Raw genomic sequence first — 25,933 nt, 5'->3', positions numbered from 1 at the left:
AATTCAAAGTCTCAAATCAAAATAAATAAGGAAAGAGAGAGAAGGAGGGAGAAAAAGAGACAGAAGCAAAGAGAAAGAAAGAAGGAAGGAAGGAAGGAAGGAAGTAAGGAAGGAAAGAAGGAAGGAAGAAGGAAAGAAAGAGGAAAGGAAGGAAGAAAGAGGATCAAGAAAGTGTGAGAGAGACAGAGAGTGAGAACAATCCCAGGGCTGTGGTTCCATTTTTAGCTTCTTCCCTGGTAGAGTCCAGATGCTGCTACTCACCAAGCAGGGAAGAATAGAGCAGAGCTGAGTTCTGAGGTTCACATTTTTACTTTGGTTGTCTGTACCTTCATAGACACCAGGCAGGAAAGATGAAGCAGTGTCCAGAATGGATGGGGTCTGTAGGATCTTGGTCAGGCTGGAAGTCAATGCTGGGACAGGGGGAGAGCAAAGGCCTTCTGCCAGGATCTCCAAAGAAACAGCTCTCTGAGATTTTAGTTTCTACATATTCTTTTATTCGGGGTTAGCTTGTTTGCATACGCTTTTCTCAGGGTGAGCCAGGGCTATATGTATGAACCTTGGGGAGTGGTAATGGGTTCTTTTTGGGATGAGGTGTCATTGGCTGAGGCTTAAGGTATTGAGAATATCTCATTTCAATGGAGAGACATTGTAGGAAATTGTACCTGTAATTTCTCTAGGGATTCCGTGACATTCTTCAGTTAGTGTATAGGTTGTGCTCCACAGAACAGACAGAGAAGAGAAAGCCCCACTAATAAAAGGGAGTCCTCCATTTTGAATTGAACTCAAGAAAGCTGTCCAGACATGGTGGATCTTAGTACCAAGGTGCAACACAAGGCCAGACTGTTTTTTGGAGAATTCTACCAGAACTTGAAAACACCACTTCATGATGGAAGACTTGAAGATATTATATATGCATAGGAGAATATTGCAATATAATGAAGAAATTTAGAGCAAGTTCATAGCCAACAAACTGCAGTCAGGATATAAAATTAATTCATTAGTAGAAATAGAAAAATGAAATGCTGGAAACTTAAAAAGACATAAAGAAAATGAAATAGAATCAAAGACACAAAAATAATTTAATACACCTATGGGAACCAGAAATATACTCTCCTAATGGGAGGCCATCCTAAATAAATGGTGCTGGTCTAACTGGAAGACCATATGTGGAAGAATCCAAAGAGATCTATACTTATCACCCTATAAACATTTTATTTCCAAATTGATTGATGATGTCAACATAAGGCCAGATACACTGAACCTGATAGGAGAGAAAATGGGAAATATTTTGAACTCATTCACACAGGAAAAGAAATTCTGAAAAGAAAATCAATAGCATGTGAAGTCAGAACAAAAATTAGTAAATGGGAATTCATAAGACTGGAAAGCTTCTTTATGACAAAGGCATTATTGCTCAGATAAAGCTTTGAATAAAAAAAAAGATTTTTTCCCACTACATATCTAATAGAATGCTATTATCTAAAATATATAAATAATTTGAAAAAGAAACAGGACATCAAGAATACAAATAACCTAATTAAAAATGGAATATAGATTTATAAAAAGAATTCTCAATAGTGGAAACTCAAATAGCCCAGAAGCACTTAAAGAAATCTTCAACATCTTTAATCATCAGAGAAATGCAAAACAAAAACAAATGGCAACTCCATCCTATACTACTTAGAACGACCAAGATTAATAAGACAATTGACATTTCATGCTGGTAAGGAGATGAGGTAAAGAAAATCACTCATCCATTGCCTTCGGGAGTGCACATTGTAGAGTTACATGGACATCAGTGGGGGTAGTTCCTCAGGAAGTTGGGGACTTATATAGCACAAGATCCTGTTATTCACTTCTGGGGGATATTCCCAATAGATGCTTCATCTTATCACAGAGATACTTGTCTGATCATATTCATTGCTGCTTTCTTCAAAGTGGCCAGAAACAGTAGAGGCCAAAAATCAAACTAATGTTAGTTATTTTAATGGGCATCATAGACAAAGAAATCTTTGTTAGGTTTAGAGATGCTGCTGCTCAGTTTAATGAATTAAATGTAGTGGAATTAAATAGACCCTGTGATTTTCTCTCATCCTTGAGGGTCCTTAGCCACCAGACAACAAAGTCAAAAGGTGCAGAGTTGAGATGGCCTGTGAGTACGATGGAATGACATACTACTGGGATCAGCTTCAGAGAGGCAGCTCAATTTTATTTCCAGGGTCAGAGAAATATATAGGCAGAGGTTAGTAGCTAGGGGACTTTCTGATAGATGTTAACAGTATGCTTCATTTGCATTAGGCAATATAGTGCTATCATCCAGGGGAGAGCACAGCACCTAACTATTACATGGGCATCAGGGGAAAAGTGTTTTGCAGGTATTTATGCTAAAAATCATACTTAAGATAAGCCAAGCATCTTTGTTCAGTGAATTCTTGAAAAAAAAAATCAAGCAGAGAGTAGGAAGCCTTGCTGCAGGAAGGGAGTTTGCCATTTTGTACCTAGCTCAGGGAGCTCTTCAGACATGGTAGACTGCAACCTTCAGTAGCAGGGCCCTCCAACAGGACCCCAAATGATGAAGAGCCAGATGGCAGCACTGAATTACCAAATGCAAAGTGATCATAGTTATAACGAACAGCATGGGCAAAGCAGTGCCCAAAGCCTAACCTATGATATAACAGGAAAGGTGATTTTCATGGTGGCATGAGTACTTTTGGGAGTAGCAAATCAAAGTTTCCAAATATGATATAGATCAAGGCTACTGCATCACTGTTGGAACTATATAAGATGAAAACATCTAAAACAAATGAAAGAAAGGCTACATTGGATCATAACAACAGGGAATCTTAGCCCATGAACCAGTTTCCAGATTTGATCCAATTTGCATAACAGTTTGCATGAAGGGATTACCAGCTTACTCACACAAAGGACCTTAATAAAATAGCTAAGAGTTATACTATTAGCATTTCTCAAGTCATTGTTCATAGCATTTTTCAAGTGTAATTGTACCCCCGAGGACATGAAACAATCAGACTTTTCAGAGTTTATTAGAGTCTGGTTCTGAATAGCCACTGAGGCCAGGAGACCCCACCCCCAAAATATTGTGACCCTCCACTTAAAGTAGAAGCTTATGGAGGTCAGGGTATTAACAGAAATTTACCTGTAGTCAGACTCACAGTATGTCCAGTGAGTCCCCAAACTTACCTTATTGTTATTTTATCAGTTCCAGACTCTATATTTGGAATCGATATATTTAAAACTTGGCAGAACTTTCACATTGGTTCCCAGATATGTGGAGTAAATATGAATCCTGTTGGAAAGGCAAAATGGAAGCCTTTAGAGTTGCCTCTGAATGGAAAAATACATAATCAAAGACAGTATCACATCTCTGAAGGAATTGAAAAAAAATAGTGCTGCTATCAAGGACTTGAAAGATACAGGCATGAAGGTTTCCATTACACCCACCTTTATCTCAGCTATCTGGCCAATATAGAAGACATATATATCCTGGAGAATAATAGTTGACCATTGAAAACTCAATCAAGAATTGATTCCACTTGAAACTGTCATACCAGATGTGATACTTCCAGGAGACACAACAAACATTCTACTGAACTGTAAGCTCAGACATCCACCAGACCTATTTGAGCTTCTGATTCCCTTAAGCTAGTAGAATAAGAAAGGAATTACATTATTAGGAAGGGTGGCTTTTTCAGATTACTGAGGTGAATTTGGAAGTATTCTCCACAATGTAGATAAGAACAACTATGTATGAAGTGGATCCATTAGGGCATCTCTTGATGATTCCATGTGCTGTGATCACAGTCAATGGGAAACTACAATAGTGTGATCCAGGCAGGATGATAATGGGCACAGACTCTTCAGGAACAGAAAGATCAAGACCTCTAAAGTACTTAGCTGAGGATGGAGGAAATACAGAAGGGATAGTAAATGCCAGCTAAATCCAGGTAACCAGTACCAGCAACTAGGATTATAGTTGACATGAATGTTTCTGTCATATTTTGTTAAGAATGTGTTGATAAACACATTTATGTTTTCTTTTCTTGAATTTTTATCATTTAATATAATATCAATTAAGAAAATATCAGTGTTTAATCATATTTAAGTTTTGAGATATCAATAGACACTCTGTCAAGGGATATTGCCAACTATTCTGAAATTTAATATATTTGTGGTTGTTTAAGTGATAGTTTTATCATGTTAGTCATAATGTTGTCCTGCTCATTATTTTCATTTGGAAATTAAGCATGACATGAGGCGATGTGATTCTGTGTTAAGCTGAGGAGGTGTGGACCTCTAATGGCTATTCTGTCAACTTGACTACATCTGGAATAAACTAAAACCCAGTGAATGGATATACATGTTTTTTTTCTTAATTAAATAGCTTGAAATAGGAAAACACATTTTTTAATCTGTATTTTTTGAAATGGGAATATACACATTTATTCTGCATCACCCCTTTTTGTGACAGCCTAAGTATAAGATACATAAAAAGGAAGCTTGCTCTTTAGGGGACTCTTGCATATAAATAAGACAAACTGAGGTATCCAGCCTCATGGACTGAAAAAACTACGGTATTCATGGGCCTTCTATTGATAGATATCAATTGTACTTCTGTATCAGACCCTGTAGGCCATTCTAATAAATTATCATATATTTATAGAATAAATAAATATTCATTCCATAAGATTTTTTTCTCTAGAAAACCAGATTAATACATAATTTTTCAAAGTACTGAAATGAAAGTTACAAAACAGCAGAGAGCATCAGTCTCACTCCATTGGAAAAACAAAGGATTAGGAAGAAGATAATACTTTTTTTGGCAGATTACATTTGAAGGGTGTCACACCGTAGAAATAATCTAAGCTGGATATTGAAGTCAACAGTACTGAAAGAAGTTGAATTTTAAATCTATCCAGAATTAAATCAGAACAGTGGATAACAGAGTTTCAGTGACATGCAAAAAATGTGAGTACTAAATATATAAATTATACCACTGTTGTGATGGCCATAATCTAAAACTAAAAGTAAAGCTCTCAAAGACCATCTGTACCACCACCTAACTGCAGGCATTGTCAGAAATAAGCACCTTTCAGTAACAACAGTATTGCTTGTTACCATACTTTGATGTTCATAATAAGCACCAAACTGATAAACTGATACAAGATGAATTTAAAGAGACTAGAATTTTAAAAATAATATATTAATTGTAGAAATACAATGATATAACAATCATTTCAATAATTTTATAAATTTAAATCGATTGAATATTTCAATAAAAAGATAAAACGTTCAACAACAGTTATTTTAAAACTACTGTGAAAGATAAGCCATTAGCTGAATTTGTACATGGCAGTCTCTTTATCATACTCCACATGATGGGTGGATTACTGTTGCTAAATGGTCTGTGCAAACAAGATGATTTTTATGCTGAACACCTGTTTTCCCTGTGAGTGTCAGGAATTTTATATGATCCAGACAGAGATTTCCACTGACTATCCTCCAATACAAGCCCCAAGTGCTGAGTACTTAATGAGCTTCTACAGAATCTAACATTTCCCTGCAATAGACCAACCTGAACATAAACAAACTTGAGTTATAAGTCTTCCTAGTAAAGGGTTCTGTTTGATAATATTTGAAGATTCTTAGTACACCAAATAAAGTAAAAACTTAATGTACAATTATGTGTGTGTGTGCATGTGTGTGTGTGTGTTTAATGTTAAAGGTGTAAGGAAGTACTAATTTTTTCTTACTATTTGAATTTTATTTTCTTAAAATAAAGGGACGATAAGAACTTCAATTGGCAAAGATGGCTCAGAAGCCTGAGTTTAGTGAGAAAGTCCATTGAAAGAAATAGCCTAGTACTTGTTTATAAACTTGAGATAACTTTGAGAACAAGCAATGGTTGACAGTGGCCGGACTGAATAAGGATTTTTCATGATAAGGAACTGAAGTAGAACATGTTACCAGTGATAGTATTGATTGGAGATTTTGCTAAATGAAGAAAGTCTTATCATATAATTGGCTTGATACAGAATAAAAAGATATAATTAATCACAATCAGAAAAAAATTTCAAATGCAGAAATGTTGGAGATGAAAATGCACTTTTTATTGGAGTTGAACTAAGGATAATAGTGTGAATCAGTTTTCTTCAAAATAGATGTATATAGAAATATTTATGCTCCAGGTATCAAAAAAAATCCTCTTGGCATCTTGCCAAATGACAGAGAATGGTGATATGTCAACAGAATTGAGCAAATTTAGTATCTAGTTACTTTTAATAGCAAGTCCCTGCTAAAATCTAAGAAGTGTGTTGAACAAATAGACAGCTCTAGCATTAAGGGAGTAAAAGATTGTGTGACTTTGGAACATTGTCTTTTACTATCTAAAAGAAAATTTTCCAGTAAGACATGGATAAGTGGAGAAAACCAAGCAAATTGGAATATTGTTCTATTATTCAAATAAAATCAATAACTGGGGACTGTATAAATATATGGATGAATCAATCACATTCTATGAATTAGAACTAGGAATCTAGAGCATCCTACTGATTGAAGTAAATATGTGAATTTATTTATAGTGACACAAGGAATACTGTTCCCCTTTTAAATTTTTATTTTGTTTAGATATGCTTTGAGATTTCATATCTGTGTACAAAATATTTTGATTAATTTGTCATTTCATGTCTTCATATTACCCTCCCACCTCAAACTTGAAATGATTTTTATATCATTGTATTTCTACAATTAATATATTATTTTTAAAATTCTAGTCTCTTTAAATTCATCTTGTATCAGTTTATCAGTTTGGTGCTTATTATGAACATCAAAGTATGGTAACAAGCAATACTGTTGTTACTGAAAGGTGCTTATTTCTGACAATGCCTGCTATTCTTTCCAATTTCTCCTTCCACTTTTATATTTGCTTTTTGTTTAAAGGTTTATCTATTTATTTAAACCTTTATGGATATACGTGTTTGCCTGCACATATGTCTGTGCACCACATCCTTATCTTGTGCTCATGGCAGCTGCAGGAGAGTGGCAAACCAAATAAAACTAAAATTACAAGTTTGTGAACTGCAATGTGGGTGCTTGGAATTGACATCTGGTCCTCTATAAGAACAGCAAGTAACTTTAAATTTTATCTATTTCTCCAGACTCCAAAACATCTGTTCTTTATCCTTTACTTCTTCGTCTTCTTCTATCTTTTTTTTCTTTTTCTAAAAAATTGAGTAGAATTAGATTTGCCAGTGTTTTGTGTGGTGGTGTACATCTTTAATACCAGATCTTGGGATGCAGAAGAAGGCTGATGTCTGACCTTGAGCTCTATGGGGCTAGTTTCAGGAGAGCCAAGGCTACACAGGAAAATTATGTTTCAAAAAACCAAAACCACAAAACAAATTAACAAACAAGACTGATAAGAGCTGTCTATATATTCTTTTGTATAAAGACATCCAGTGTAACAGAAACAACTTACATGTGGTCATCCCTGAAGAAAACCGACTCTTCCTATTATGAAAGCTATTACAGGTAGCAACTATGTAGATGGGCTAGGGTTCATGTATTCCACCCTGAACCGTGATAGAATCTTTCCTGACTTGATCTTGTGCAGGGTTGGGACAGGAAGTTGCAGCTGCGGTTATGTTCATAAGTGCAGTGTCTCTGAAATATACAGACAACAGAATTGTGTCACAATACTTTCTAACCTCTTACAAACAGTATAACCCCTCTTCAAGGATGTTTCTCAAGACACTGGGAGCAGGCTGATACTGAATTCATTTTGATAATGAGCACTCTACAGGTACTTACTCTCTGCACTTTTACTAGATGTGAACTGCTGTATTTGTCAGCCCCTGCTGGAATAAAAAGGTTTTCTGATGAGGGATGAGGGCTGCACCAATCAGTGGGCATAAAGAAAAGTTTATAAAAAGGGTCAATTCTGTGTCTATTTAGCAAATAACAATAGCAGGTATTCACTGGGATATATGACATCCAGAAACTTGGCTTACAGTACTGGGTAGAGTTCCATCCTATAGAGCTGGCCTTAAACAAAATACAGAATGCTTTCACTTATCATTCTTTTGAGAATCTTTCTTTAACAATCATATTTATTTTAAAGGGTTTAGAGAACGAACCTTAAAGTGGGGCAGTCAGAGAATACTGTCCTGGTTACTTGACTAGGTTAACAGAGTAAAAAAAATAATTATGAGTCAGCTGATGAGACAAAGCAAGAAAAGAAAATTATATTTTTTATTCTTGACAAAGGTACATAGATTTAGTGTAATAAGGTGGTATTTAGCACATCCAAATAGAATGAAATATACAACATAAATACAAATCAATAAAGAAAGTAAGCAATTATTGACAGTAAGGGGAGGGGTTTTTCGGGTGTAGAATATATGTCCCTTTGAAACATGTATGCATTTATTTTTAAAATTAATATTAATATATTCCCACATTCATTCCAATAACTCTTTGAGGCTAAGTAAGACCCTTGCCAGCAGTTATATACAAAGGAATTCTATGGCAAGGACCAGAAGAACCATTCTCTTGAAATAAAACAATAAATTAAAATAGCTTCCCATCTCTCAGGGTCTGTAATAGCATAGCACTCTAAAAAGGAGGATAAGCACTTCACTCCAACAGGTAAACATGCCTCCTTTTCATAAACACATTAGACATTCATTTTCTTTCCCCCCTGGGTAACATCAATTAGCAAACACAGATGGTCACTCACTCCTACTAGCAAGTAACTTTAGTATAGAACATGTGTCATAGTTGCTCCTGATTGGGTGCCTTATTCAAAGACTAGTAATCGTTTGCAAACCAGAATGGGTGACATATGTTCATTATCGAAAATAATTTTGTTCTGACTGAGAAATAAGTAAATTGGATTACCTGAGATATAAGCCACATTCTGTTTTAACACTTACTCAATGATCAAGTGAAAACTATTTTCTTTTTCTGCTACGTTCAGGGAAATTTCTGGGCTGAGAAGAGACTTAATTTTTTTTTAAATTTATCTATTTTTGAGAATTTCATAAAAGACTACAAAACATTGACATATTTAGTGTTACTTGTATATACATATGTTTAAGGCTGACCACTTGGGATTTAATAACCTATCAGCAGCTTGTGTCCTTCAAATCCGATTCTCTCTCAGCTTTTCATCTAGGGTTGGGTATCCATAAAATTTCTCCATCCGCATTGGTAGCCATTGGTGTTGCCATTATTCAGGTCTTGCTTAGGCAATCATACCGTTGAGATTTCACAGGTGCAGCTTTTCTGATGTGTTTGAAAGATATTATCTAGTAGCTGAACTACTGGTCTTCTGACTCTTACAATCTTTTCACCTCTCACATAATATTTTTTGAAACTTATACAGAGTGATTGCATGGTAGATGTAGCAACTGGAGAGGAGGACACTGTGATCAGTCCTCCTTTGCATTTTACCCCTATAAAAAGCACATCCTACAACAAAGCACACAGATAGCTGACCTGTCACCAAAGAAATTTGTGAAACTGATGATCAATTTTCATTACATGTCTAGTATTGATAAAAATATAACACAATAAAATATTAATTTTATCCAGTGTCCCTCTAGATAGTAAACATGTGAAAATTAAGAGTTTGAAATGATTAAAATCTGTAACGCTGCTGTAGGTTAATGCTGTGAATGTGTGTTTTTAGAAGGTAGTGCTATTAAAAGAACATGTAGATCCTGTATGATATCAGGTGTGGTGGCCAAAGTAGGTCATTAAGTGTCAACATTCGAAGGATAGTACAATCCCATTTCTTGTCTGTCTGTAATGTAATCTGTTGTGATGTAACACCACTTTTTCCACAGTATCTTCCTCACTATGTTGTATGGAAGCCCTATGAAATACTTAGCCAAAGCACATTTCCCATTCCATTACTTCTGTGCACTATTATAGTCACATCAGGATAAAGTAACTGAGTCCGACTTCACTGTGTGCTGTCTTTCAAATAATAGTAAATGTACTGTAGCTAGTTTTTTCTTATTTTGATGATTATGCTGATGAACATGATTGGGAAAATATTAAAATATGTATGGCTGATGCATTATTTTTCAAATTTTGGTTTATGAAATGATTTTGGATTAAATTTTATTTAATCTTAAACCTATCTCAATATTCTGTGGGAGAGGATAGTAGAGACAGTGACTGTAAAATTTTTGAAAGTGAAAATTAGCTTAAAATCATTATTATAGTGTGCTTCAAAAATTATGCAAATATTTCAGTGCTTCCTTTCTCATTTACTTATTCCCCATTCTGTGGAAATTATTATATATAGCTACTATATAAGCAAATGTAACATACATTGTTGTTCTGCATTTTAAATTATCTAAATGGGTTGGTATGTTCATATATTTTTGGATGTTGTTTAGCTAATGTTAGAAATGTTATACTTTTCTTTATCTTGGTAATTTTTTATCTTAACAGTTTTATAAGACAAAGCTTATTCACTCTGTTTCTAAAGAACAAGTTGTTTAGATTTTCCCACTCCTTACTTAATATATTTAGCAACTTGGTAGGTTTACTGAGTATTATCAAATAAACATGGTATAATATCATTATAAATATACTTAAAATTAATGGGCATATGAAAGACATACATTGTAGAGATAAAAGTGTGGCCATCAATGCTGAATAACCACATATATATCTCAATTCCTGTAAACAAATGTTTCAGAGAGTAAAAAGTCTTGTTTATTTTAGTGAGAAAAGTCAAAATTTTGCCAATTCGGTGTAGACAGATTGTATTTCCCACTTTTCCAGCCACAGCATTCTATGCTAACAATGTGGCTGGGGCAAGGGTAGGGTGTGGATTGAACTTAGTCTAACTCTGAAATCAAAACTGAAAGACAAAATCAAGGAGCCATTATGGAAGCTCTCTTAGTCTTCTGTGCCATAAATAACTTCATGTTCAGAAACAAAGAAAATAGAAAAGAGGTCATAACTGATATTTATCTCAGTTCATCTTCTTTTAAAGTCAGAATCCCAAAGTAATCTGTGTGAATGAGTAAAGATTGGTTTTAAATAGACACAAACTGACTCTGTATATAGAAAAGGCATGACAGGGGTAAAATGAATGAAAAAAAGTGTCATATTAAAAGCTGGACATATAATTAGGTCTATTATTTGAAAATCAAGTAGTTTTTACTAAAAGTTTAATTGGCCTGAATATTATTGAAGATATTCTGAATAACTAGGCCATTAAACCTTTCTATTTTTCACAAGCATGTTGATTCATAATCCTTTAATTAGTGATGAGAAATGGAAATTTTGAATTATTCTAGCCTTCCTGGTGTGAAAAATTCAGCAAAACTAAACTTCAGAATTTAACAAGAGAATATTACTCCAATTAAAGAAATGTTGAGACATGAATTTGAGTTCTGTGTTTTCTTTTTAACAATATGAGTTTTTCATTTTATTTGTGAAAACAAGCATTCCAGGAGGTTAATTGCTCCTAAAATATCACAACTCTGTTTTCTTTTATTGGTATGGACTATTGTGTCATAATCAAAACTAAATGGATGTATTTTCAAATATTATCTAATTTATTAAAATATATAACATCTCCAAATATCATTTAATAAGTAAAATTAAGTGAACAAATAGTTTTTTTTTTTTTTTAAGAATAACTGGCCTTCAAGTTCACATCTGTGCCCAGAAGCAGATCCTGTGCTCCAGCCCTCACTCCCACCATACCCACAACCGGAGACAACTTGATCCCCAGGAGTTCTGACATAACCAGGCTCACAGATCAGACTTTCCAGAGCCTGTCATATACCCAGAGACAGCCTGACAGAGGCCCAACATAGCCAGTCTCACAGGAGGAACAGGCTCGAGTCAGAGATAGGCCAGTTAACACCAGAGATAACCACATGATGAGAGGCAAGCATAAGAACATAAGCAACAGTAACCAGTGCTATTTAGTAATATCAGAGTCCAGGTTTCCTACCACAACAAGCCCTGACAAGCAAGATTCTGATCTAGAATTCCATCTCATGAAGATGATAGAGGACCTTAAGGAAGACATAAATAAATCCCTTAAAGAAATACAGAATACAAGTATACAGATAGAAGCCCTGAAACAAATGAATCCCTTAAAGAAATACAGGAAAGAACAAAGAGGTGAAGGAATTGAACAAAACTGTCCAAAATCTAAAAATGGAAATAGTAACAATAAAGAAATAACAAATCCTGGAAATGGAAAAAAAAAAACAGGAAAGAGAGCAGGAGTCATAGAAGCAGGCATCACCAAAAGAATACAAAAGATAGAAAAGAGAATCTCAGTCATAGAACATACCACAGAGGACAGTGACACAAGAGTCAAAGAAAATACAAAGTGCAAAAAGCTCCTAACCCAAAACATCCAAGAAATGCAGGACACAATGAAAAGACTAAGCCTAAGAGTAATAGGTATCAAAGAGAATGAAGATTCCCAATTCAAAGAGCCAGATCTTTAACAAAATCATAGAAGAAAATTTCCCTAACTTAAGAAACAGATGCCCTTAAATGTACAAGAAACCTACAGAATACCAAATAGATTGGCCCAGAAAAGAAATTCCTCTTGTCACATAATAATCAAAACACCAAATGCACAGAAGAAAGAATATTAAGAGCGGTAAGGGTATTAGTATAAGTTCGAACTCAGTGACATCCCATTCAGGCGACAGGTGACTTCTACATCATTGCCAAGGCAACCAATATACACTCCTACAATTCACCTGGCTGCCTCACCTGTACCTGGCACCATTGTTAGATTTATGGCCCGCAGCTTGGAATAGACCACAGCAGACCAGACGGTTCCTAGAGGGGGAGTTTATTAGAGGCAGAGGGAAGAGAGTGAGAGGAGAAAGAGAGCAGAGACTTAGAGGATTAGAGGCCGGCCATGACCATGTGGAGAGAGGGGGAAGGGAATGGGGGAAGGGAGAGGGGGCAGAGAACCTGCAGGCAGGGATCAATGCAGCAAGAGAGGAGCAAGAGAGAGAGAAGCTGGCCGGCAGCCCCTTTTATAGTGGGCCAGGCCTACCTGCCTGTTGCCAGGTAACTGTGGAGAGGGACATACCTGTCTGTTACCAGGTAATTGTGGAGGTGGAGTTTAGACAGAATACTAATACCTAGGAAAAGAACTACATCATCGTCATCATCATCATTGTCAGTGCAAATAGGCGGAACTCCCCAGACCTCTCTCTCTTCTCCTCTTTCCCCTCCATCTTCTCCTGCTTCTCCCCCCACTCTTCGCCCCAAATATACCTCCTCCTCCCATGGAACCAGCTGGTCTGCTGTGGTCTGTTCTAAGCTGTGCGCCAAAATCTTTCAAAGGGAAAACAGTCAAATAACATATAAAGACAGATGTATCAGAATTGCACCAGAATTTTCAACAGAGACTCTGAGAGCCAGAAGATCTTGGGGAGAGGTCATGCCCTAAAAGAACACAAATGCCAGCTCAGGCTACTATACACAACAAAACTCTCAATTACCATAGATGGAGAAACCAAGAAAATCCATGACAAAACCAAATTTTAAAAATATCTTTTCATGAGACCATTCCTACAGAGGATAATAAAAGGAAAACTCCAACACAAGTCGGGACCCCCCCCCCAATAACAAGAAATTAATCTTCTCACAACAAACCCAAAAGAAGAGAACCACACAAACATAATTCCAACTCTAAAAGCCAAAATAACAGGCAGCAACAATCACAGTTCTCCACATCAATGGACTCAATTTCTTACTTAAAACAAAAAACAAAACAAACAAACAAAATAGACTAACAGACTGGATATGTAAACAGTGTCCAGCATTTTGCTTCATATAAGAAATACAGCTCAGTGCAAATACAGACACTACTTCAGGGTAAAAGGCTGGAAAAACTTTTTCGAGAAAATGATCCCAAGAAACAAGCAGGAATAACTATTCTAATATCCAATAAAATATATGTTAAACCAAAATTTATCAAAAGAGATAGGGAAGGACACATCATATTCATCAAAGGAAAAATACACCAAGAGAAAGCCTCAATTCTAAACATTCATACCCCAAACACAAGGGCACTCACATTTGTCAGAGAAATGTTACAAGAGCTCAAAGAACACATTGAAACTCAAATAATAATACTGGGAAACTTCAACAGCCTGGTTTTACCAATGGACAGATCATAGAGACAGAAACTAAACAGAGACACAGTGAAACTATCATAAGTTATGAACCAAATGGATTTGACAGATATGTACACATTTCATCCTAAGACAAAAGACTATACTGTCTTCTCAGCACCTAATGGTATCCTCTCCAAAATTGACCATATAATCAGTCACAAAACAAACCTCAACAGATATACAAGAAGATTGAATTAATCCCATGCATTCTCTCAGACCACCACAGATTAAGGCTGGTCTTGAATAACAAAAAACACAACAGAAATCCCACAAACTCATGGAAGCTGAACAACTTTCGACTCAAAGAAAACTTAGGGAAAAAATAAAGAAAGAAATGAGAGACTTCTTAGAATTTAACAAAAATGAAGGCAGGGCTTACCCAAACTTATGGGACAAAATGAATGCAGTGCTAAGAGAAAAACTCATAGATTGGAGTGCCTTCATAATGAAATTGGAGAGATCTTACACTAGTGGCTTGACATCACAACTGAAAGCTCTACAACAAAAAAGAAGCAAAGAGACCCAAGAGAAGTAGACAAGAGGAAATAATCAAACTGAGGGGTGAAATCAACAAAGTAGAAACAGAACTATACAAGGAATCAACCAAACCAGGAGCTGGTTCTTTGAGAAAATCAACAAGATAAATAAATCCTTAGCCAAACTCACTAGAAGTCACAGAGACAGCATCCAAATTAATAAAATCAGAAATGAAAAGTGAGTCATAACAACAGAAACTGATGAAATTAAAAAATCGTTAGATCATACTACAAAAGATTATAGTCAACAAAACTGGAAAATCTAGATGAAATGGATGATTTACTAGACAGATACCAGGTACTGTAAGACTCTGGTGAGCTTTAGCTCAGAGATCAGAGTGAAACATGTGGAGCCAAGAATTGACGCAAAAAGCAAGAGGAATTTTAATGTTTTAATGTTCCAACACATTGAGGTTGTCCTACACTGAAGGTGAAGTGGTGAACCCAGGAAGCCCGTTTGGTCAGTTTTTATACAGTTTTTAGGGGTAGATTAGAAAAACAGTGACCAGGCACAATATGATTGGCAGAACACTGTCACTTTTAAGCTGATTGGTCTTTAGGGAATGAGGTGGCAAGGACTTTCCTTGTCTGTGGATGGTCCAGGGTCCTCCAATGGAATGTGCCTTAACCCACAAGCGGGTTCTCTCCCCTGTTGTCTGAGGAATATTGATTAGGCTCTCTCTTCTGGAGCTATTCCTGAGCTGACCAGTAATGTTAATTAGCCTCTCTGTTCCTGAGCTGACTCTGTCAGTACCAAAGTTGGATCAGGATCAGATAAACCCTCTAAACAGTCCCATAACCCCTAAGGGAATAGAAGCTGTCATTAAAAGTTTCTTAACAACAACAACCACCACCACCAACAACAAAAGCCTATGGCCAGATGATTTTGGTACAGAATTCTATCAGACCTTCAAAGAAGACCTAATTCCAATACTTCTCAAACTATCTCACAAAGTAGAAACAGAAGGAATGCTACCATATTAGTTCTATGAAGCCACAGTTATGCTGATACCTAAAACAGAGACACAACAAAGAAAGAGAACTTCCAACCAATTTCCCTTTTATATATTGATGCACAAATACTCAATAAATTCTCTCAAACCAAATGCAAGAACACAAGTAGGCTTCATCCCCAGGATGCAGAGATGGTTCAATATATGGACATCCATCAATGCAATCTACTATATAAACAAACTCAAAGAAAAAAAAAAACACATGATCTAATTAGATGGTAAAAAACCCTTGACAAAATACAACACCCCTTCATGTTAAAAGTCTTGGAAACATAAGGAATTCAAGGCACATACCTAAATATAATAAAAGCAATATACAGTAAACCAATAGGCAACATCAAATTAAATGGAGAGAAACTTGAAGCAATCCCACCAAAATCAGGGACAAGACAGGCTACCCACTCTATCCCTATCTATAAAATATAGTACTCAACATCTTAGCCAAAGCAATTAGACAACAAAAGGAAGTCAAAGGTATACAAATTGAAAAGGTAGAAGTCAGGGTATCACTATTTGCAGATGATATAATATTACACATAAGCCACCCCCAAAATTCTACCAGAGAACTTTTACAGCTGATAAATTCAGCAAAGTGGTTGGATATAACATTAACTCAAATGAATCAGTAGCCATCATCTACACAAAGGATAAACAGGCTGAGAAAAAAATTAGGGAAACAATACCCTTCATAGTAGTCACAAACAATGTAAATTACTTTCGTGTGACTCTAACCAAGAAAGTGAAAGATCTGTATGACAACAACTTCACGTCTCCAAAGAAAGAAATAGAGGAAGACTTCAGAAGATGGCAAGCTCTCCCATGCTAATGATTTGGCAGGAGTAACATAGTAAAAAATGACCATCTTACCATAAGCAATCTACAGAATCAATGCAATCTCCACCAAAATTCGAAATCAACACTTCACAGAAAGAGAAAATTTCAAATTCATATGAAATATTAAAAATCCCAGGATAACAAAAACTATTCTCAACAATAAAAGAAATTCTGGGGAAATCACAATCCATGACTTCAAGCTGTACTATAGAGCAATAGCAATAAAAACTGCATAGTATTTGAACAGAGACAGACAGATAGATCAACGGAAACCACTTAGGAAAATAATCTGCTGGTTCCTCAGAAAATTTGGAAAAGCTCTACCTGAAGATCCAGCTATACCTCTATTGAGTGTATACCCAATCAATGCTTGAACATGTAACAAGGACACTCGATCCACTATGTTCATAGCAGCCTTACTTATGATATCCAGAGGCTAGAAACAACCCAGATGTCCTTCAACAGAAGAATGGATACAGAAAATGTGGTACATTTGGACAATGGAATTCTACTCAGCTATTAAAAACAATGACTTTATAAAATTTGTAGGCAAATGAATGGAACTAGAAAATATCATCCTGAGTGAGGTAACCCAGACACAAATGGTCATACATGGTGTGTACTCACTGATAAGTGGATATTAGCCCCAAAGCTAAGAGTACCCAGAATACAACTCATAGACCACATGAAGCTTAACAAAAAGGAACACCAAAGTGAGGATACTTCAATCCTACTTAGAATGGTGAGCAAAATAATCTTGAAAGGTAGAGGGAGTGTGAGAACTGGGAGGGACCTTGAAGGAGAGAGGAAGGTTAGGGAAAAGGAGGTCAGGATCAGATATGGGAAGAGCCAAGAGAGAAATCCAGAGTGTCAAGAGAATAAATAGAAAACCGTAGCAGTGGAGAGTGGAGTGTGGAAGGGAGGGGAGCCACTAGGTAGTCCCAGATGCCAGGGAAGTGAGAGATTTCCAGGACCCAATGGGGATGGCATTAGCCGAAATATCCAACAAAATGAAGATAGAATCTGAAGAGACTACCTCCTGTAGATAGGCACCACCCTCATTTGAGTGATTGGACCAACCACCCATTTCAACATTTTTAACCCAGAGTTGCTCCTGTCTATAGGAAACATGGGTATTTAAAAAAATGGAGCAGAGACTAAAGAAAAGACCATCCAGAGACCTCCCCACCTGAGGATCCATCCCATCCACAATCACCAAACCCAGAAACTATTGTTCATGACAAGTAGTGCCTGCTGACAGAAGCCTGCTATAACTGTCAGTGGGGGGCTCTGCCAGCACCTGACTAACACAGATGCAGGTACTCACAGCCAACCCTTGGACTGAGTTAGAACCTCAACAGAAGTGTTAAGGGAAGGACTGAAATAGCAGAAGAAGATCGCAACCTCATAGGAAGAACAACATCAACTAACCAGACAACACTCCAGTGCTCCCAGAGACTAAACCATCAACCAAAGAATATACATGGATGGGCCTATGGCTCCAGCTACATTTGTAGCAAAGAATTGCCTTATTTGGCATCAATGAGAGAGGAGGCCCTTGTGGAGGCTTGATGCCCCAGGGTATGGGGGATGGTAGAGGGGTAAGAAGGGAAAGAGTGGCTGGGTGGGGCAGTACCTTCTTAGAGGCAAATGGGAGACTTATGGAATAAGGGTGTTTGTGTAGGGGAGACCAGAAAGGGGGACAACATTCAAAAGGTAAATAAAGAAAATAACCAATTTAAAAAATATAAAAAATAAGTTAAAAGGAAAGCCGCCATATTATTTAATATATTTTCAAGTATCTTTAAAATATGGCTTAAGTACAAGTTGATTATTAACCTCTGATTTTGTATTAAGGCTCTTTGTGGCAGTTTGTTTCTTTTGAAATCATGTCAAATATAAATGTCATTACAGAAGGGATTACTATTTTGCCTATTATTTATATAATTGTGGATATTTTTATCTGTATCTTGTCATGAGCAGCAAAGACTAGGCCTAAAACAAGTAGCAATATGATATGTGAGAACACATCTCTGTATCACTCATTCTCTTTAAAATTTATGACTCTGTCTTACACATTAAACTGATCTTTTATTGTGAACAATGGTAACATCAGACACCAGATATTTAGAAAATGGTGGTTTAAATAGTCAATCTAAATGCAGAGTTGTGGAGCCCAGTTCCAGTGAACACATCTTCAAAACGTCTTCACTCTTAAGGATCAAAAATCATTGCTGAACAGGGGGAAGGAAGAATTTTAAAAGTTAGAAAATCAGGGAATTTGCTGTGAGGTTGTATGCCTTAAGAGTATCAGAAGCTGTACCCATAACATCTCACCAAAATGACAGCTTAAACATGACTTGAATGGGGAGAAGAACAATAGATGTGCTGATATGCACAGGGAAAAGCCTTAGAGGATTCAGGCCAGCACAGTGAAAGATAGGCAACTAAGGAACTGTGTAAGCAGAAGAAATAGTCTTCCAGATGGAAGAGTACACCAATTTTCTATCCAATACCTAATGATCATTCCTGCAAAACAGACATATAAGGAACATTACATAGACTGAGCAAATACTATTTCTGTATTTCATATGTATATTATCTATATATTTTATTTCTAATAAGAGAATTAACACATAAAAGGTAAGCGGTATATTGAAGAATAAACTGAGGGCAAAAGTCCATTATACACACAAACACATCAGTGTCCCTCCTGTGGGTGAGGAACTGCATCTTTTCCCCGTGGGGAAGGACAGTGAAATTAACCTGTTATATGGAAGATTGCACATTCAAATATTACTCTATTTTTCACATGAAACACAGCAGACCTTCTAGTACATTGATTACTGATGCCTACTAATACAGGAGACTCCCCTATGAAGGAATGAAGATTAAGTTTGTGGGGAGAAATATTTTTGTTTCAGATTGAATAACATTTGGAATACTCACTGTAGCACTTAACAGTCTCATGGAGCATCTAGGGCTTGGATTCACATCATTTCCCGAATTTCACCTAGTTTTACCATTGCATGATGATTACAATATAAGCTGTAGGTACTTCATTTAACAAATACATTGCATAACTGCTAGAAGTTTGTAGGCACTGACTCAGGATAAAATACTTTCAAAGAAACTTGTCATGATAAGCATGCATGTTAGCACAAAAAGCAAACTCAGGGGAAGCTATCTCTCAGAAGGCAAGCTGCTATTAAAAAACAATCCTGGAGAGACAACACAGTTCAAAATGAATCAAGAACCACCTCCACAATGTTCCAGAAGGCTTGTACCTTCTTACAGAAAGGACTGTTGAATTTCCAATAGGGAAAATATACACAGGAAAACAATAATAATCTTTAGCAGTTAGAGTTCAGGCAGTAGTACCAAGGCTTACATGGGCACAGAGGTAGAGAGAGTAAAGGAGAATTTTAAAATGTATATTCTTTCTGGTAAAACTGGAATTGGAAATAAAAGAAACAACATGATGCTATTATTAGGGCAGATGTGACAGAAGAATAGTATTTCAAAATTGCTGCCAGAAGCCTATGTCTGGAAAATTTTATTTTATACCATTGAGTACATAATGGAGTCTATATAACAAATTAAATGTAGAATTTACTGAAAACAACTGTCTGCAGTTATTAGGAGCTTGTTATGTGTAAATAACCTATTCTTTTGGGAATAAAGGAATAGGATTAATTTTAATCAATTCATTGTGCATCAATCCTTTCTTTAATTCCTCTGTCATAGCTCTATTCCATTACTGTAAAAATGGATCCCGTAAAGTCATGGATTGAATGACAGGGATACCAGTATTGTACAAATGTACTTCTCCAATATAAGAATATATTTAGAAGCTTGAGTTTATAACTCAGGATGTTGAAGCATGTCAAACTGAGCTAAGAGATAAGAAAATTTAACATTCTACATCCAATGTTTTCAACAACAGATATAGAAAAATTCAGACTACACTGCATTAAGAATATCAGAGAAATCAAGCTACTAAACAGACTTTAAACAACTACATTCCCCTCAATACTAAATAACAATTATAAAACTCATAGAAAATATTGAAAATTTTGTCATTACCGAAAGAGAAGCTACAGAAATATCTAAGCAGAAGTTTAATGAACAGAAAATGGAAAATTACAGAAATTCATATTTTCAAAAGAACCATCTTAATGATTTCCTTTCATAATGAAAAATGCATTTAAATAAAATTCCCTTATATAATGCATATCATTTTAAATACTATATTAAGTTGCTAAAATTATAAAACATGTAATTTTGCAAACACATGCATAAAAAGTAAACTATCATACTTAGATAAATTTTATAGCTCCCATTCAAATTTTCTATTTTTATATCATGAACATAACTTAACATTTTAAAATACTTCAGTATTTATAACATGTTCATATTATTTAGGATACTCTGTCATTTTTTCTTTTTCATATTGAAATTGATGATGTCTGATGAAAATATTGTGTCATGTTAACAAAAATCTAGTTCCCTAATGGTGCTAAAGCATCAAAAATAACAAGAGCTGATTTAATTTAAAAGACAATGTGATTAATTAAAATGATAAAGTACATGTGGCAGTGTAGCTTTTCAAATATATTCTGCATTAGTGAGTTACCAATTAAAATCTACAAACCTGATTATAATAATTTAATAATAGAAGATAATATTGTCAGTGTGAGATCCTGAATGGTTTGAATATTGTTAATGTTTAAAGTATATCATGAATAATAAGTGTGTTCTGATGAAGTTTTGATATAATGATAAATAGAGGTGTAAGTTAATTTTCCCAGACATTTATCCTTCCCATATAGAAATGTTCTAGTTGTTAGGAACTTTTAACCTAGTCCTTTTATATCGAAAATTTATTTATTTGTATTATTTAAAACAAATTCTAAGTTTAATCATATTTTCCCCTCCATAAATCCTTTCAAAACAGCTGCTCCTTTCTACCTACCCAATGTTAAACACTTTCTCAAAAAAATACACATATAAATAAAAAGATAAAACCATATCCCCTCTAAAACAAAGAAAACACCATGTAAAAAGAAAACAAACAAACAAACAAAAAAACACTGCCAAACTATAACCAAATAAAATCACTCACATCCTCAATACACACACACACAACTGTTGAAGCTATAAATATTGATCAACTGAACCTGTACATGAGACCTATGCTGGTGTGGTTGACATTCCCATTGCAACTTTATGGGAGAAAACTGAATTTTCTCTCCCCCAGCAAGGATAAATGACAGTTCAGTTATTTACTTTGACCTAACTGGCTAAGATTTATGCATTTATTCATTGATTCATTTTTTTCAAAATATAACAAAATAAAATACAATAAAATAAAATGAAAATTATCATATCAAAATTGGACCAGATATGGCCAAAAAAGGAAAAAAGCCTCCAAAAGGCACAGGAATTAGAGACGAACTGGTTCACACAGGAATGTTATAAAAATCACTAAACTGGAAGCCATCATATATACCAAGAGGACCTGGCACAGACTATAAAAGCTATTTTATAAGTGATTATATTTTCTTTATACCAGCTAACTCCTAAATAAATGAGACAGAGACTATAAGATTTATTCAAGCTTTATGGCCCAGTATCTGAACAATTATTAATCTATTCTAAACCTCTGAACTAACTTGGCTATTTTCCAGCCAAAATCCCCAATATACTTGCATTTTAATATTAATTTTGCTCTCTTCTCCAGGTGTGTTCTCGTGGTGTCTCCTGGACCTTCTCCACATAGTGACTCATCCATTTCTATCCCTCTTTCCCCCTCCCATGTCCAGGATCAAAAGTTTAGCTCTATTCTCTCTCCTGCTTAGTCATTGGCTGATCAATGTTTATGGACAAATAAGAAGGTAAAGTGGGAATAATATTTACATCACATTGAGACAAGAGAGTCTTCAAATAAACATCACAATGCCATATTCATATTGGAATCAGATATGGAGGCAGAGAAAACAGCATTTGAATAATACAAGGATAATCTTTACACAGTGCACAATAACATGTCTACAGCAGACCTATGCAGATGCTGTATGTGCTGTTTCAGTTTCTGTGAGTTCAAATGAGCTTTGATCATATCATTTTTGAGGGACTTGATTTCTTGATGTCCTCTATCCCTTCTGACTCTATTAGAGATTTCTCTTTCTGCCTTTTTTTTCCACAGGATTCCCAGAGCCCTAGCGGGAGAGATTTGATGGAAGCAATGCATTTAGGATTGAATCTTCAAAGGTCTCTCACTCCTTCCAAATTTGCTGCTGGAGTAAGCTTTTCTTACATCAGCCAAGACAGGCACTAATCCATGAGTATAGGGAAATATCATTAGATGTTATTTTATCACTACATTTCTTTTCCATCTTTTAGATTAAGATTATTTAGTTTTACCATAGATTGGATATAAAGTCTTATGTTATGTATATTGGGGACCAGCTGTGTTTCCAAATTCTTAGTTTCCTCACTCTCAGGGTATCCCAGTGCCACTATACAGGTTATAAGTATGAAGAAGAGTTTGGAAGGGTAGGGTATGCAGGATCCTGGTCCAGCTGGGAGTGGATGAAAAGAAGGCCTTCTCCAAGGACTTTAATTGCACAGACCTTGAAGCATCCTTTTATTCCATTTTGCTTCCCATCAAAAACTAGGCCATGGACCATTTGCTATTCTGGGTGTAAGGTACTCTGCTTCTGTAGCTGATCTGCCCGTCTGAGTTGCTCTGGGGTGTAACCTGCAATTTCTGTTTTACTACCTCCTGATGAGAACAGTAGAGGCTAGGTAAAGCCTTGGCAGAGGATAGAACTTCTCTAAGTCTTCTAAAGAGAAGGGGAGGAAGACCTGCCTTTGACCTTTGTTCTCAGCACTTGTACTAGTATGTTCATGATTAAAAGATCACTATGAGTTTGCACATAAATTCAGGTCACAACTTGAATAAGATGTTTATAACAGAGATGTCTACATTGATATTCACTAAGAGCAATTATCTGGCAAAACATTCATCATTTGTTACTAACTTACAGATTCATAGAAATTAAAGACAAAAACTAAGCTGTCCTTGACATTTTGTATCAATAAACCCAGTAATTAGATATTGTTATCTCTTGTCTTTGCACATGTGGTCCTTCAGTGTATACCTTCTTTATGAACTCCAGTTAATGTTTTTTGTAACCCCTTGAAATGTGCCCTAAGTTTTATAAGTCTATTGTTATCTCTGAAGCAATTAAACAGATGTGCTTGCTGACAGGAGATTGATATAGCTGCCTTATGAAAGACTGCCAGAGCCTGACAAATACAGAAACATATGCTCACAGCCAACCATTGGACTGAGCACAGGGTTCCCAGTGGGTGAGTTAGAAAAAGGACTGAAAGAGCAGAAGAGGTTTTCAACTCTATAGGAAAAACAATAATATCAACCAACCAGACCTCCCCAGGGCTCCCAGGGACTAAACCACCAACAAAAGAGTACACATGGAGTGATCCATGGCTCCAGTTGCATATGTAGCAAAGGATGGCCTTGTTGGTCATCAATGGGAGGAGAGGCCCTTGGTCCTATGTAAGCTCGATGCCCCAGTGTAGGTGAATGCCAGGGTGTAGAGGCAGAAGTGGGAGCATGGGTGGAAGAACACCCTCATAGAAGCAGGGGGAGGGGATGGGGTGAGGTTTCCTAGAGGAGAAACAAGGAAAGGGGATAACATTTGAAATATAAATAAATCAAATGTCCATTTAAAAAAACCAGTTCTGTTATAAAAGGGGCACAAATGTCTCTGTCTGCATTGTCATTTGGAAACAATGGTGACCCTAGCATGCTACTTACAGAATAAATCCTCTTTGTTTTGGCATACTATCTTAGTCTGGGGTCATCCTTAAGTGAATTTCAGACCGTTATACTCTTAAGAAGTCTTACCTTATGTACATACATTTATTCAGGATGGGGTTATACTCATACACTCTATGAAAGGTGAACCAGGACTGTATATGAACCTTGGAGAGTGGGAAGGGTTTTTTTCTTAAGATGAAGTTTCTTTGATTGGAGTTTAAAATACTGTAAATTCCTTATTTGTATGGGGTTACATTCAGGAATCTTAGGTAATTGCTTGACAGGTTCTTACCTGGAAAGAGGTAATTGAACTTGTAGGTTTGACAGAAACTATGTGACATTCCTCAGATAGATAGGATTTCCAGATCTGACAGAGAAGAGGAAGTACCCCCTAAGAAAGGGAGTCTATTTTGTGCCAAGCTCAGAAATGTTTAGTAGGCTTCAAACTTAAGTATAGAGGTGGAACAAGTCCCATCCAGAGAATTAGGCTTTGTGTCAAATCAGTTATGTCAAATCCCACAATCACTGTGCCACCATTGGGTTAGCATAGCTTACAGAGAGAGAAAAGTTTTGTGGCTAGCTTGGTGTTTATGCTTTTCTCTTGGTAGTATACACAATACATTCTTGTACAAAAGATGCTAGAATGAAGGGGTGAAGGCTCTATGTAAGAATTGGCTGGACATATCTCTATGTTCTGTGAGTTTTGTAGGTGTTTTCCTCAGTAATGCAGCCTGTCAGCTTCTGAAGAGAAATCCATAGTTTTGGCAAAAGTCTGGGTTGTTTCAGGGTTCTCTGGAACTTTTTGGCCAACAGCTCAATTAGACATAAGCCAAGTCAAATACTAGAAGCTTCGGTTGATGACAAAAGATGTCCAGTTAGGACTTTATCTTCCCCATTATTTGGTCATTTTATTTAGATCACCTTTATATGTTTATATTTCAGAAAGTTTCTAGTATATTAGATTTCCATATTATCCCTCGAATGCTCCATATTTTTGACTATTTCCCTCTGTATTCCTTTCTACAACTACCTCTCCTTTTCTTTTCCCCATGTGATTGTCATATCTATCCTCTTATAGAATAGTTTTTCCTGTAGAAAGAGTTAGAAAACAATTCACAAAACTTTACCAAAGAATCTATAAAAACTTATTATATCATTATAAAATAAAATTGTTGAAATATACCAGTTATTAAATATATATTTTAGGATAAATTAACATGGTAATTAGGTTATCATGATTTATGCACTTTTTCTTTTGGTAAAGTTTACACTCAAGAATGTTAAATATATAAAGCATAAGCACTATCATATTTTGTAAGTTGCCTTATATTTAACATGCTTCAAAACTATTAAAATGAAATTTGTAAAATAAATTTAGATTTAGTGATATCTTTATGATTTCATATATCATATAGTTTACTCAAAAACTTATATTTAGAAATGTAATTTTGAAATATTGCCATCTTCTCATTTTTTACTTGGATATTTTATTTA

General features: G+C 35.7%; 1 long non-coding RNA gene across 1 annotated transcript in view; it reads right to left on the bottom strand.

Annotated features, from left to right (window-relative positions):
- Nucleotides 1-7,653: 7,653 nt before the first annotated feature.
- LOC114623293 overlaps nt 7,654-25,933 on the bottom strand; it is an 88,332-nt gene continuing 70,052 nt past the window's right edge. The window contains exon 3 of the long non-coding RNA XR_003711745.1: nt 7,654-7,680. This is a non-coding gene — a long non-coding RNA (uncharacterized LOC114623293). The remainder of the gene's footprint in view (nt 7,681-25,933) is intronic.

Source organism: Grammomys surdaster, unplaced genomic scaffold (genome assembly GCF_004785775.1).
Source record: "Grammomys surdaster isolate TR1022 unplaced genomic scaffold, NIH_TR_1.0 196, whole genome shotgun sequence".
Classification (NCBI taxonomy): Eukaryota; Metazoa; Chordata; class Mammalia; order Rodentia; family Muridae; genus Grammomys; species Grammomys surdaster.
The sequence above is the reverse complement of the archived record's forward strand: the minus strand, read 5'-3'. Positions and strand labels throughout refer to the sequence as shown.